We start from the raw sequence: 14,976 nt of genomic DNA on the forward strand, positions 1-14,976 counted from the left end.
CTTTTGCTTCTGGCATATTATTTGATGTATTTTTTTATTTTTTGATGTATTATTTGATGTATAGAATTTAGAGATGACAGAATATTTGATACTTCATATATCTTTTATGAACAAAATGCAGGAACCATCAATTTAATATTAATCGTAATCATTAATTATACGCTACAAACTTTAGCAATGTCAACCTATGTACACAAAATTAATTATAATAACTATATATTCAGAACACTATATGCACTTTCATGCATATCTTATACTATCTATCTATATTTCGCATTGAAGCACGTGCTCATGCATAGTGCAAAATTTGAAATTTATCCGCACGTTGCTTTTGACACTAACTTAAACAAATTGAAAAATAACATTCAACAATTTACACACGCTGAATCATCATTATTTGCTTTCTGTTGTCGCATTAAATGTTTTATTGATTATACATTTTACTAAAAATTATTCTTATAATTGCTTTGATGCAGCTAACGTTTTAAATTATTGATCAAATTGAAAGATTTTGTTACCAATGAATAATCTCCAATTTAATCCTCGATTAACAACCAAATTTACAATATGATATTATAGCGTACCACAAAGTAGCTACAAAATATATGCTCAGATCACATTATGAATAAATTAATTATGAAGGAAATCTTTTAATATAACGAGTAATCCATGAGCGATAATTAATAAATATTATACAGAGTATTTTATAATTTTATTGACGAAAATATTTAAACAGGATTATCCTTGAATTTATAAATAACCAAAAATTTTTTTTGTAAATTAAGTTATGGTTATGCAATTAAAAGCACCAAGTTTTATTATGCATTTTAATGCAAATTAGTTTTATCTTTTTAAGTTTTTTTAATTTACTAATAATTATTATGTATAACATTATTTAATGTTTACCATTAAAAACTTATTAGCAAATTATTTCTTTTCTTCAAAATTTTATTTGAGATAAAATTAAGTTGTTAAAAAATCTTTTATATTAAAGTTAAAAAGAGACGAAACATCTCTGTGTGTGTATGTGCCCAAAATTTTATGTAGCTCATCAAATATCAAATAACGAGTATTCTGAATACTTTTTCGCCCCCATATTATATATATTTATATATATATATATATATACATATATTTTCGCTTTGATAAAAACTTACTCATAAGTTTATTTAAATAAATATGTCAAATATGCTAATATAATGTATGCAAATATTATTAATAATATTAAATATGCAAATAAAAATACAATTTGCATTTAAATTTTTATGTTGATGTAACAAATAGTATTCAAGAAGTAGAATGTATATTTTATAAACTAAAATTTTTGACGTTTATTGTTTTCTTCATAAAAATGCAAAATAAAGCAAAAAGAAAAGTCATTAAAACAGCTTGTTAGAGTTTAAAAATTTGTTATTATTGGACAAATATTGCATTTCTATTAAAAAGGTATTAAAAATTAAATCTAGCTAGGTATTATATATATAAGGCAATGTGTGCCACAGCATATAATGAGTACAATAAATAAAAATCTCGCAGTAACAATAGCCGAGATATAAATAAAAATATATTTAAATTCTTAAAATAAAAAAAAATATTTATATATTAGTTATTTGGAGAGTTCATAGTTCTATAACAAAATAAAAAACAATTTTTTTATATATTTATGTGCCCATTTTTATTCAATACATGCACTGTTGTTAAAAATGTCTAAGGATTGTCGAAAAAAACATACATTACTGAATAAAAGTGGTGCTAAACATATAAAAATTGTATTCGATTTTGTAATACAAATTGCTACTAATTTTCTGAACAATTCCAATCCAATATTTAATTTAAGTAACCAAATATGTTGCTAATACGACATAACAATACAATCACTGAATGCATTATGTCTGAATAGGGTGAAGAGAAAGGAAAGCGAAAGTGAGAAAGAGGGTAGGCACAGAGGATGGTTGCATTATCATGTTCATTAATTGTCTCACTCGGTCGGAAATTTCGTGGAATTTGTGGATATCGTCACGTTTCAAGTTGTGAATTGTATAGTAACCACGAACAATGTTAACATACCTAATCATATCACTAAAACGTCGTGATAATGACTATGATTAACGACTACGTCGACGTCTATTATCCTAGATCATGTTGATCAACTACAACTTGATTATCAAGCAAACTATTCATGACTAATTCAATAGAATTCACATAAATTCTGATATACTTATTTAGAAACTTATTACAAAATGTATTATTATTCATTTTCTAATATAAAGAGAGGGAAAAAGAGAGAAATATCTACGTAATATTTTTTCATTAACAATAAATTATTCTACATAATAAGCAAAAGTAAATAAAAAATATAATATATTAATAAATTTGTAAATAACAAAAGAATATAAATTTTATAATTAATTTTTGTTTCATGTCTCATAACTTGTTTTAACATTCGCGAAATTTATTGGAAAAGTAATGAAAAAGATATAATTAAGATATTATTAAATCAACTTGGTAATTATTAATTCTTCATAATGAGTGAAGAATTTGCACTGTAAATGATTACATGAAGTATCTATCTATTGAAACTATGGATTAATTATTGCAATATTGTCATAATTTCCAAAGATAATATCCCATTGAGCACTCAATACGCAACGCTTAATAATCGGTCACAGAATAGCGTATATATCCCCTTAAAATTTCTATAGCACTTGATACTGTATTTACGAAAGTGGTTTTGCCAGGCTATTTTGAAATACCCGGATGTTCGTTAGCAAGGATAGACAGATAGACGGATTGGTTTTTTTTTCCAATACGGCATTAACACTATTCATTGCATTCGTCTCTTTTGTAGCACCACTATATCGTATGTACAAAAGATGTTCCGAAAAAAAATGCTCTACCGGCGGATTTTAAATCTGCTTATAAGCTGAAAATAGAAATCGGAATTTTTATAGTTACTGTAATACAAGTATTTTTAACGTTTTTAATAAACAATGAACAGTTAATCTTACGTAAATAATTATTACACATTGAATAAAATGTACATAAATTATTTCAAGCTTTTGTACTTTGCAGTTGATCATGTCAAAGATTATCCGCGTACATTAATTAAAAGTAATCAAAATTTAACAAATTATTTGCTTTTTTAATAAATTGTACTATGAAAACCTAGATAGAGTTAATTTTAACTAATGACAATAGAAATTGTCAACTGTCAACTGTCATTATATCCATGTCATATTTCACTTAAAATAATCGAATTTTTCTTTTCCAAACAAACTATTTATTCTCAAAACATCTCGCTTACGTTGTTTTAAACATCCGATTTTCTCGATACAATAACTGGTAACTTGAGATAACACTCACGTTCGTCTATGCGACGTAAAAGGTGTCAAAGCGTCTCACGAGACTCGTTTTGCCGCACAGCATGATTGCCATCGACGATTCTCGCGCTGATAGGACGAGATATTTCTTTATCAGTTCGAGCCGGTTCAAGAACGTCACTTTCAACGACGTTCCGACGTGTCTCCTTTAATCTCCGACGTGTTCTTCCATCTCCGTATTTTCTTCATATAGTCATTTCGATTTTTTCTATATATTCAAGCGATTGTGAGCTTTATCGTTCTTCTCGATTTTAACACCGCTCATTCGTTTTTCACTGTCACGACTGTAAAAATTATATTATCTTAATCACATTATCGTCATCAGCGTCTGCATTCTTAAAAAGAGCAAATTCGAAAACATGATTCTTCTATAATTGTCACTGAAATCGGCAACATATGTCAACTGATTAAAATTTTCTTTTGAAAGATCACAAAACTCAGACAACCCGACACATGACAGCAGATAATTTTTTTAAGTCTTAAAGTCCTCCTTCACTAAGACAGTTCGTACGACGAAGTCTCGTTAAGTTTCACCTCCATCGATTACCATCGTTGTCCGAAGAATTCCGAGATTGTGATAGCCGGCTGATTCGATCGTCGAACAATCCGAAGTATTCCGTGACGTGTTGTGGACTCTTGAAACTCTCCGCATCCACTCGCGAAAAAACATCGAGCTTTCTTTCGGCACACTAAGTCACGAGTTTTAGACGAGTTTTCTCGACCGGCTTACAAAAACAGCGCGCGAATATCCACGCTCGACAAAAACCTCCCCCGTTTTACGTACGCGCGGTCCGACGATCGCGAGAGACGCGCGTGCACTGGCTGAGCGAGAACTTACCGCCACCCCCGAATGCGCGGACAGGCAGTGCGGAATAGTGGGTGGCCATCCGAGGGTGGCTCGAGCGGGGTGGTTTCTGGAGCGACGGAGAGAGAGAAGAGAAATGGCAATAGTGCGATAGAGAAGAAGCAGGATGGAGAAACGGAGAGAGAGAAAGAGAAAGAGAAGAGAGGAGAGGGAGAAAGAAGAACAAGAGACACTAAGCGTGCAAGAGGAAAGGATGAAGCGCACACAACACACAGAGTGCTCGTTCGATATCCTACGCGAGTGTCGAAGATAACTTTACGAAGAAGCAGGCCTGCATTCGTCTATCTGGGTTAGCAGAATTGCGCGACCCTGACCAGCTCGCAGTTTCACGATGGTCTTAATATATTCATCAAAAGGAATATGAAACATGATTGGAAATTTAAATAAACTGTAAAATTTCTATCTTTAAATTGCAACTAATTTGTGCACTGAACTTTGTTCACGAGAAACAAAATATTTGGAATTAGGATAATAAAAATATTATATATTGCCATTTCTTAATTTTAAAGTATAATTTTTGATAAATTTACTTTTAACCAAAAAATTATCGTATCTTGAAATGTAAAGAAAAAGATGTTTTTTGTTATTTTTTTTTATTTATTTAAATTTTGCATTTTGTGTATATATAATCCACTTTTCGAACTAATCAAAAAATACGAAATGGCAAAAAGTGAGACTAACAGGCCAGAAGCTCTCGTGCTACGATATCGTCACTTTTCGAAGGCTTACTGTAAGAAACCAAGTTGCATCTTATCTGGATTATCGAGTTTCCCCGACGTTGACCATACTTCGGTTCGGAGCGCAAAATCCATTTCTTGCAGTCTCACAGGACGATCGCAACTCCGCCAATCCAATCTTGCGGTGTTTCGAAGTGCTTCGTAGGCTTTGGGGACATGGTTTAAAAATTGCAAGGACTTCACCATGCGAGGCACCGTAAAGGAAAAAAAGAGGTTGACGGAAAAAGAAGAAGATAGCAGGACGTGCACTGGCGTCTAGAATAACACGCACGGCACCCTCTTTTCGTTTTAAGTACATAAGGCAGTCTGATGAAGAACCGAAATTGCTTCCCACCTGGATTACTGCGCTCGCCCGAGTCTGACCACGCTCCTGAATTAAGCCCGTATATTTGACAATGTTCACGTTTTGCGAGGAGGAATTAAAGCTTCATCGCGCGGGATTTACGCAGCGAGCAAGGTCTCGGAATCGTCTTATTTTTTAAGCGGCACTGAATTTATTAACATTTTGCTTAAAATAAATTCACGATTATATTACACAAGCTTATGAAGTATAAAAATTTTTAACATTTATATTCTTTGCAACGCTGGCGGTAGATAACGCAAATACAAAACGGTATTACTGAAACTGTGAAGCTTAGTAGAAAATTACAAATAAAATATATAGGGATTTAGAAGGAAGAAGTAAGTGTGATAAACGAAGTAGCACATATCGGCTACAAAATGGTTCAAATGATTCACCGCAATGCCAAGTAAAGAACGGAAAGAATGAAGAGGGAGCGCGAGAAGAAAGAGGAATGAAAAGAGAGTATCTAAGTTGATTCTACGCTTTCTGGAAGAGTGTAGATAGGAGAGCGGAGAGTGAAACGAAGTCGTTTTATCCGCGTTAGTGGACATCGATCCTGACCACTTCCTATGCAAAGAGGATTGAGATAAAGTTCGCATTCATCAGCGACTTGATGCTCGCCTAAACGCTCCCGCCTTCATCCGTTACTACGCGCGCGCTATGATCCTCAAATGTGAATTTTCTTAAATCGTCGGATTCTCAAGACGGATATATATTCCCGGTGCATTCATCTTCTTCTGGAAATAGAAATCACTTTGCCGAAAAGTGATTTGTTTGCGGATATTATTTAATTAATTTTTATTGAGACACTTAGAAATGTGATTTCGTTTGCCAGTTATGGCAAATATAAAATACAATAGTGCTTCTTCATTATTTTACAAAAAGGATTATAATCTTACATATCTTTCGGCAATAGTAAACTCTCCGACTTCTTAAATATAAATAATCCATGTAAATGTATACTACAAAACGGAATAACTACAACAAATACGTGATAATACCGGGATAAAGTTTATTTGTTTAAGAGATCATCTCTTTTATCGATAATAAGTTACTTCATTTTCCATTTATATTTTAGCTTATTCTCTCAACTTGAATTATTCTTACCTGCAAAAGCGCGAAAGCTAGCACTTTTGAACGCTATTGAATGTAAAAAATGTAAATTCCGAAATTTTAAGCTACAGCTAAAGTTACGGCTTTTGTCGTGATATATATAGTGTTCTCAACTTTAGTAATAAGAATTATGATATATTACAGAGCGATAATATATTATGTCTTGAATGTTCATAATGGTAATGGCTTTTCAAGGCACTACTATCATCTAACAAGTCTTTTTTTATCTCTTTTACTACGATCAATTTTATTTTTATCAAATAATTTTTTTACACTATTTACAAGGCAGTCAATATAAGTCTGCTATAAAATTTCAATAATGTAAAAAAAAACACAACAAAACGCACAAATTAACAGATTTATTAACAATTTGAAACTACATATTTAACTGCATAGTTACGGTAAAAATTTGCCAGTTTATAAAATTGAATTTATCAATTTGTATTATTTTCCATTAACCACCACGATTTAACTAAATTCTCTGAAAAGAAGGTAAAACGTAAATAAAAAAAGATTCTATTTGCTGCGCGAATTAAATTCAGCGCGAATTGAAATGTCACGGTTCAAAGCTAATGAGCAGTTTATTTTATTTGCGCATCCATCGAGAAGTCAACGAATAAAAAAGGTTTTAATGAATCTCTCGCCATTGAGGTTGAATTTTTCTGCCGACTATTTCTTCAATATATTCTCTGCTACGTGTTATATATCAGGAAAAACTAAGAAATTAAAGACAGGAAATTAAAATGTCTCTGTTACAGAGATTACATGTCCAACATTTTCTTTTATAACGTGATATCTATACGCACACATACATTCAGCATATAATTCCACCGTAGATGTTCAATTATCATCAAACATTATCGCGCCGCGACATCTCGCTATGTCATGGTGTTCCGATGTCTCTTTTAGTAACGTATAGTGACATTCTGGCTGAACCCCAAGAAAACTGCTGACAAAATTTTCGCGAAGGCATGTAACCCGACGCGCATGATATCTTCTCTTAATGGGATAATAAACTGTCGTGACAGCGGAGTACAAAAAGTAAACTTCTTACTTAACTTTTGACTGATGACAGTGGCGTCAGCGGTATATTGATCATGATTACATAAGTAATGTTAAACTTTATTGGGATAGCTAATTTTATTTTCAACGTCGAAATACTTCACAATAAATGAAAAATCGTTATTTTTCTATCAATCAAGCCGTAAAATCGAGATTTGCATTTGAATTATATTTGAGCGACATTTTCCTCGCCAGTAAATTGACGACGAAATCTCGATGAGTATGTAATTTTATCTCTTCTATTTACCGTACGCGAGAGAATAAACTTTCTTTTACATCACGATCCAGTTCGGTTGATATTATCCGCATGAGCGTAAAAAACAATGTGATGATGGTTTGGGCAATAGTAAATATTGTGTGTACACACTCTTTCGGATTTCGCACTCAAATATATATTTGTAATTTTTATTTGATGCCAGTAATCAAATACAAACAGCAAAGTAATTTTCGGACTGGAAAATATGAATATTTGCATGATAAGATAGATAACGATCCAAAATTCGGAAGAACTGGAAGATAAGTTTGATTAATAAATCAATAATAATATTTTTGTTATTGATTTTATCCAGATAAGAAGTATAATAAAATTATAATAAAGAAAAATAGAAACGAGACATTAAACGCGTAAAATGAATTTCAATATAAACTAAGAATTTTTGTTTATATGTACTCTATGATGTGACATAACTGAATATTCTTGATAAGATAATCGTATTTATTTAATATATGGAAACTAATATTCAGATGAAATAATGATAGGATAATTGCCATTTTATTATGCATATATGTATATTATTCTATTTATATATGCATATATGTATATTATTCCATTTATATATACAATACGATTATTAATTATATAATTAAATATAATACTATTATATCTAATAATATTTAAAGAAAATTATTGGAAGAATTATGGCGAGATATGTTATATTCTTAACAATTAAATCTCTTATTTTAGAGAACTTTCTATTTCAAAAATATCGAAAAAATGTTTAACTGCATACGGTATCCTTTTTTTTTTATACGTAGGTATATTTTCTTTCAAAACTAATTATGTTAATTATTATTATAATTATAATTGTTGAGCAAAAAGGCAATTTATTCTTTTTTTTTTCAAAATGTGGCACATAAATTAAGCTTAATTCAAATTTAAATAAATCTACTTTATATTTATAATGTTTGTATGAAATAATTTTTCTATAAGAATTTTATTATTTTTATTACTTTTAAGCATAATATTTAATTTTGTATTTATTTAATTATTACAATGTACCAACGTTAAAAACTCGCTTTACTTTCCTGAATTTTAATTTTAATATGTCTGAGTAAAACATTGAGCAGCGCACGGAATATTTTGTATAAACCTTCTTTTTGTTGCAATTGTATAAAACAATTTCAAAGTGCGCCACATACCGCGTGATATATCCGAGTGTGCAATAGCTGCAGGCTAAATTCCGATGCAAAGGGTTAAAGTAAGTCACTGGTGCAGCGAATGCACTGCGCACACGGATATTGCAGCACGCAAAAATTGCTTTTTTTTCTTCCTAGGAAAGCGATACGACTATGCGTTCGACTACGCGCGTACAGTAGATAAATCAAACGCGGAGCGACAGCTACGTGACAAAATACTTTTTTTTAATCCTCATTCTCTTCCTCTTTTCAAGGTGGTTCTCAAAGTCGCATGATCGAAATTCGTCGCCATAGGCGACAAATATCAGGTGATAATTTCGTACGACATTGTTCCTTCCCTTTTTGCTTTCTTTTTGCAATCAGGCTATCCTGATTACGACGTGCGAGAGCGCTTTGTAACATTCTTATGTGCTCGAACCTTTCGTGTTTCGCATAGTACTCGGAATTCTCAATGCAGGCGTTTCGCTCGGGTGCAGCTCGATTTCTTTCTACGAACGGAATTAATTACTCGCTTTGTCTTTCTCATATCTAGTTGACGTGGTGAAACCGTTGTATACAATTACAATGAAGAGCAATTTATTTCCGCGTTTTAAATTATTCGGATTTATTTAGAGATATCTTTTAAATAAGTTTTAAAATTATTTATCTGGAGTTAAAAAACTGTAATTTTAAAATAAAAGACATTCAAAATGTTAGGACATTTTGGTGCTCAATATGTTATATTATTATATTCTGAGTATATAAAGCCAACATTAAATTATAATGAAAACTATTTTACGGGCACTTTGAGCACTATAATTTTAGAATTGCACATGTTTACGGTATGCTGCAGCGCAATTGGCCGCGTATTCAATCGCAGGTCCTACGTAGTATTTTCACACAGGTATTTTCAGTAAAACGATTTCATCTCGATTGATACTATTACTTTTGTAGAATTCGATTATGGTTTGGTCGAACGCATTACTATGCTAGAAATTTAGCTAACTCGGAATTGAATCATTTCTCTCGTAAAGCAATACACGGTCATACTATGTGTGCATTGAATAATTAGTTTTTTTTTTCCTAAAGCATACAAAATTTAACAGAATACTCCAAATAATGTTAGTAAAATTTTAAACGAAAATTGGAAGAGAATAATAAAAAAATATAGAAACGTTAATACAATTATTTTACGTTACTTCAGAGCAGTTTAATTAAATATCAGATATTTGTGCTTAGTCTGTTTTATTTCTTTGCTATTTAATATGTTTATCATTTTTTGGTTAAAACATTTAAAGAGCGCGCAGATAAGAGAGCACTAGAAGATATCTTTCAAAAATTCAAAACGCAAACAAAGGATATTTTTACCATGGAGATCCTTCCTTATAAGGTATTCGTTCTCCTGTGCTTCAGGAGCTAGTGATATATGTTAAGCTCGCTTGAGTCGGTGAGTCGAAATTGTGTGGCCCCGTTTATTTGCGGCGATATTCGAGCCCATTGTTCGTGAGCTGGCGTGCTTATATCGATTGCCACTGCCTTGGATCCTCGCCAGATCGCTTGGTACTCAACGAGCCAACCGCAGGGTACAACAACGACTTTCATCCCCTTGATTCTTTCTGCCCTCCTTCCACTATAATCTCGCGATCGCCGTTTAGTTACCAATATATACACGTACCACGTGGTCGTCGTACATTTTTAATCCGCGAATTTCACTCTTTAATCTTTTTTTTGTACTCCAATAATAAGACAAGAAAGATTAATATTTTAAAACTAACTTTAATAAATATATTATAATTTTAGTAAAATTGCTATATTAAAAAACTTCTAAATTTATCTCTCTTGAAAAATTATAAAGAACAAAATTTCAGAATATTATAATTTAAATGTTAAATATTTTTTTATCATACACTTGACTTTCCGCATCCGCTTTAAGGGTGGAGAAAATAACGCATCTTTATTTTTCTTTTTTCACGTTTATCTGCCAATAATTGTATTATTTGTAAGAAAGAAATAGCACGTACATACGTTGTGCCACATAAAGCAATGTTAATGGCACATTACTGTATATCGTAAATCTTTGCGAATGACTGAAACTCCATTTTGATATCGTCAATAAACATTTAACGCGGAATTGCTCGGAGCAGAAAGTTTTCATCACGCAAACTTCACGATAGTAGAAGTTAAGAGCGTAGTGTGAAATCTGATGCACGATGTAAACAATTTAATAAAAGTAAACTCCTATAAAGGAAATTTGTTGTACAATTACTCTTTGCGAACTCGTTTCTCTGGCCACTTGCTTGAATATCAAAGTGAAAAGGTCTAAAGCACAACTTAACCGCGAGTGCTCGTAACACGATTGCAAACCTGGCAATCTCTTACAAACCCAAAATGAGAAACAGCCACTACCGATCGTTTTCGGCGGGATAGCACGGTATAGTACAGACGACACAAATGAACTACACTCAAACTTTTAACGGGTGCACCTTCAAATGGCGTCGAGAAAGGAGAAATAGGAAGTAAGGACTTACTGTAGATATTCTTTTTAATTGTACGTATCCTTTACGCTTTCCTTCTTTCTTTCTTTTTTCTTAAAAGTTCTGTTATACACTGGTGTACACTGATATTTTATAAGTGAAAGAGATAAAAGAAAATATATAAAATACATAAACAAATTTTACATAAGAATCGCGGAAGTGTTAAGCAAAAATGTAATTCTATTTATTGTTACATATTTATCAGCGTATTGAGAAAGATTTACTCAAACGGAAAAGGATATTTGAGCAATATGAATATGAACTGTGCAGTGTGTATTTTACAGTCGATTGTATTCGACTTTTAGCACACGCAGCATCATAAACGCAAACAAGCGATTCTAGCGCGCGAAATGAGATTTTACGACAAAGATATTCAAAAGGACCACGCGCCTTCTTCTTATTCTGCCATTATCCAAACCGTTAATTAAAGTGGCAAAAACCGGCGCTTGGCAAAGAAATAATAAAAAAAATGGGCATTAGAAGTGGAGAAAAGTGGAGAACGAGTTGAAAAGCCAGTTCACGGCACAGTGACCGCTGCTATAGTCTTTCCCTTCTTTCTCTCTCATCTCTTTAGGCCCTCTTCCCTTATCCTCAGAGCTCCACAGCGTATCTCTGCTCCTCTTCATCTTCCCTCTCTGCTTCCTGACGATAGAAAGGTCCACTTATCATGCCAAAAATAAATCCAGCACGGTCGGACCGGAGATAAATTCGGGGAAACGCATTGGAGCACGAAGTGACTAACGATGACTATCATTTACCCCGGGCTTTCTTTCAAGGGTGAGCTAAGCGCGCGCTGGCACCTTCAACGCGAGGCAGATCCGTTCTTAAGACGCCGGTTCGAAATTAATTAAGCAGCGCTTATGCAGCTGCGAAGTTTATCCTTCTTCTGAAGCTCCAGGTAGTCGCGCGCACACCGGTCGACACTCTGAAACCCACTCGCAGAGCTGACTCCTCTATGAGTATTCCACGGTATGAGCGCTCATAATTAATGTTGAACATACCGGTAATTTTACTTTCATCTCGAAACTTGCGCGGAGACGAAAACCTGGCACGAAGCGAGATTATTAAATGGCGAAGTCTCGCATTCGCGCGTTTCGTTAAATGTGTTTCGTGAACAGACTTCCAAATTTGCACTATTTTTTATTAAAAAATTTGGCAATTTTGATTCAATAATTAGGTAGATCCGTCACAATCTTTAAATATTTAGCATTGCAAATATAATTTTGCTTTTTACGTTAGTGTTGTATATATTTTTAATAAAAAGTTAAAATGGTTTCTACAGAATCGAAGTACTTTGCGGTTACTAGTAATCTATGTTCGTAAAATCTTTTATACGGTTGATCTCAACTAAGCCGACAAATTTCACCCGAGGAGAGTGAGGCTTTTTCTGAAGGGCTTTGTACGGATAGCACTGTAGTAGTTGTTTTTATTTCACCACTTCCTCCGAAACGGCCGCTCATCAGGGCGGGTTCCACCAGCTTATTCGCTTTCTAACTCACTTTGTCGAGAGTCTGTTTAATTAAAGGAGGTACAAATTTAGTATTATCTGTCCGGTTTGCGGATTTTGTTAAAATGTTAGCAATTAGTACATTTTACGCGCAACAGACACGTCTTTAACTAATGTTTTCCGATCTTCTTTTTGTTTTCAACGTGGTCAATTTTTTTGCTTTCTAACTTACTTTCAAAGAGCTTAATACAGTGATACGAAAGAAAATTCAAAGAGCCAGTTTAATATACCATTGCAATATTTATTAAAATTACATCGTGATATTAAGTTTATTTATCACCAATTTTGCAAATGTCTATTTAAATCGCTTAGCCATTGATATATAAATTTAATATATTTTATCTGCTCTCTAAGAATTGTACAAATTATTGTTATCATTAACAGTATAATAGCGATACAAATAGAATTACAAATCTAATTAATATGATATAAGTAAACTGCAGTTTCTTGTAGTTGCTCTTGGAAAACCCGGATTACGCGAAAGTTGAGCTTACCGCTTAAATACCGGTAACACGTCACGGTGAGCACCATAACAGCGACCATTCGCTTCGGTTCTCCAATGCTGTGGGAATTGTTCGGGCGTGTCGGGAGACTACGCCTTCGCTGCAAGGTTATCTATGACCTGCAACAAGCACGATAGAAAAGCATCGTAGGTGGAAATCGATATGCCGTGAACTGCAGCACTCCGGGTCTTGAATTTCGCGGGCGAAAGGCAAGTTGGATTTTGTCCAGTTACCAAGTCAGGCGAAACATTTCGTTCCATTTTCGAGACACAAGGCCGAGATGCGAGATGAGAAATAAAAATAGCGCGAGAAATGTTAATTAATGTTAATTAACGACTACAACTTTTCAGGATTTCAAATAAATTTTATACATTTTAAAGCTTTCAATCTCGTAAAATTTTATCGTCTTACGATAGATTCTGCAATAATTATCTGAACACTAATTCTTGATATTTTATTTGACAAAAAGTAATTACGACATATTTGACGATATATCGGGTTTGTTAAGTTTTATAGTTCATCTTTTGCGCTTATATCACTCTCACTAACTTACACATATTTATTTCTTTTAAATCGGTTTACCGCATTAATTATCTTATCGGTGATATTTATCCTGTATATTAATTGATAATATTTTTACCGCATATTTAATTTGAAATAAATAATACATTGATATATTTTCTGATGTTATTAGAAGAAAACGGTAGCAGAAGAAAATGTAAAAAACAAAAATCTAATCGATCATGTTGCGTTAACGCATTGCTACACTATTTTGTGAGAACGGGATGCAATTTAGAAACAATTTATCGTTCATGTAAATTGATGCAAAACGACTGTCCCATTTTCACTTTAATGATCTATTGACTTGATGAGAAAACGAGTACTTGCGGATGAATTGATTGAATTGCGCTTTCGTTGAATCAGCGAGAGTTTTCGCAACGTTTCATCCGTTGCAACCGACGAGGTAACGGCGCGACGCCAAATACATAAAACTGACCGTACAACTATGTTTGCGGTAAAAATGTGAAGGCGCTATCGAGTAACTTATTCGGAATTCTTCTGTCAAATTTAAATTAAGATATTTTCAAGCTAAATGGAGCTGTGTTAAAATTAACGCAGCCGAAAACTTGTTCTCAGTCACATTAATGCATTAATGAAGGCAGCATTATAATAATGGCATATATGAAATTTTTTTACAAGCATAAAGACAAGTGCAACAAAAATACCGACAAACTATTTAGTAACTCTGTTTACTAAGATAGTGATTGAAATTTTGGAAAATGACATATTAAAGTGATATAGCAAGAATTGACAGATAATCACATTAACGTTTATAAGCAATAAAATTTCATTAATTTGTTAATTGATAATAATCGCAATTATAGGGAACTCATTGAACGAAACACTTTAATCGAAATCTCAATTTCTTATCCAATTCAGAACGTCACCAATAAATTTCCATTGATATGGTTTCATTAATCGCAACGGAAGTCGTACCAAAGAATTTTATAAACTTAGAACTTTGAGTTTTATCGTT

General features: G+C 32.8%; 2 protein-coding genes across 4 annotated transcripts in view; one reads left to right on the forward strand and one right to left on the reverse strand.

Moving 5' to 3' along the window:
* The window catches only part of LOC105670103 (glutamate receptor ionotropic, kainate 2), a 137,707-nt gene extending 133,141 nt beyond the window's left edge, over positions 1–4,566 (reverse strand). Inside the window, exon 1 of one of the 3 annotated variants that reach the window (XM_067353981.1) lies at positions 3,364–4,564. The gene's annotated coding sequence lies outside the window, so the exon portion shown is untranslated. Of the gene's footprint in view, positions 1–3,363 lie in introns of all 3 variants that reach the window. The other 2 variants (XM_067353982.1, XM_067353983.1) reach the window with 2 other exon arrangements.
* LOC105670105 (uncharacterized) overlaps positions 1–14,976 on the forward strand; it is a 61,347-nt gene that overhangs the window by 2,609 nt on the left and 43,762 nt on the right. The gene's annotated exons all lie outside the window — the stretch shown is intronic.

The sequence above is a fragment of the Linepithema humile genome, chromosome 4, assembly GCF_040581485.1.
Source record: "Linepithema humile isolate Giens D197 chromosome 4, Lhum_UNIL_v1.0, whole genome shotgun sequence".
NCBI lineage: Eukaryota > Metazoa > Arthropoda > Insecta > Hymenoptera > Formicidae > Linepithema > Linepithema humile.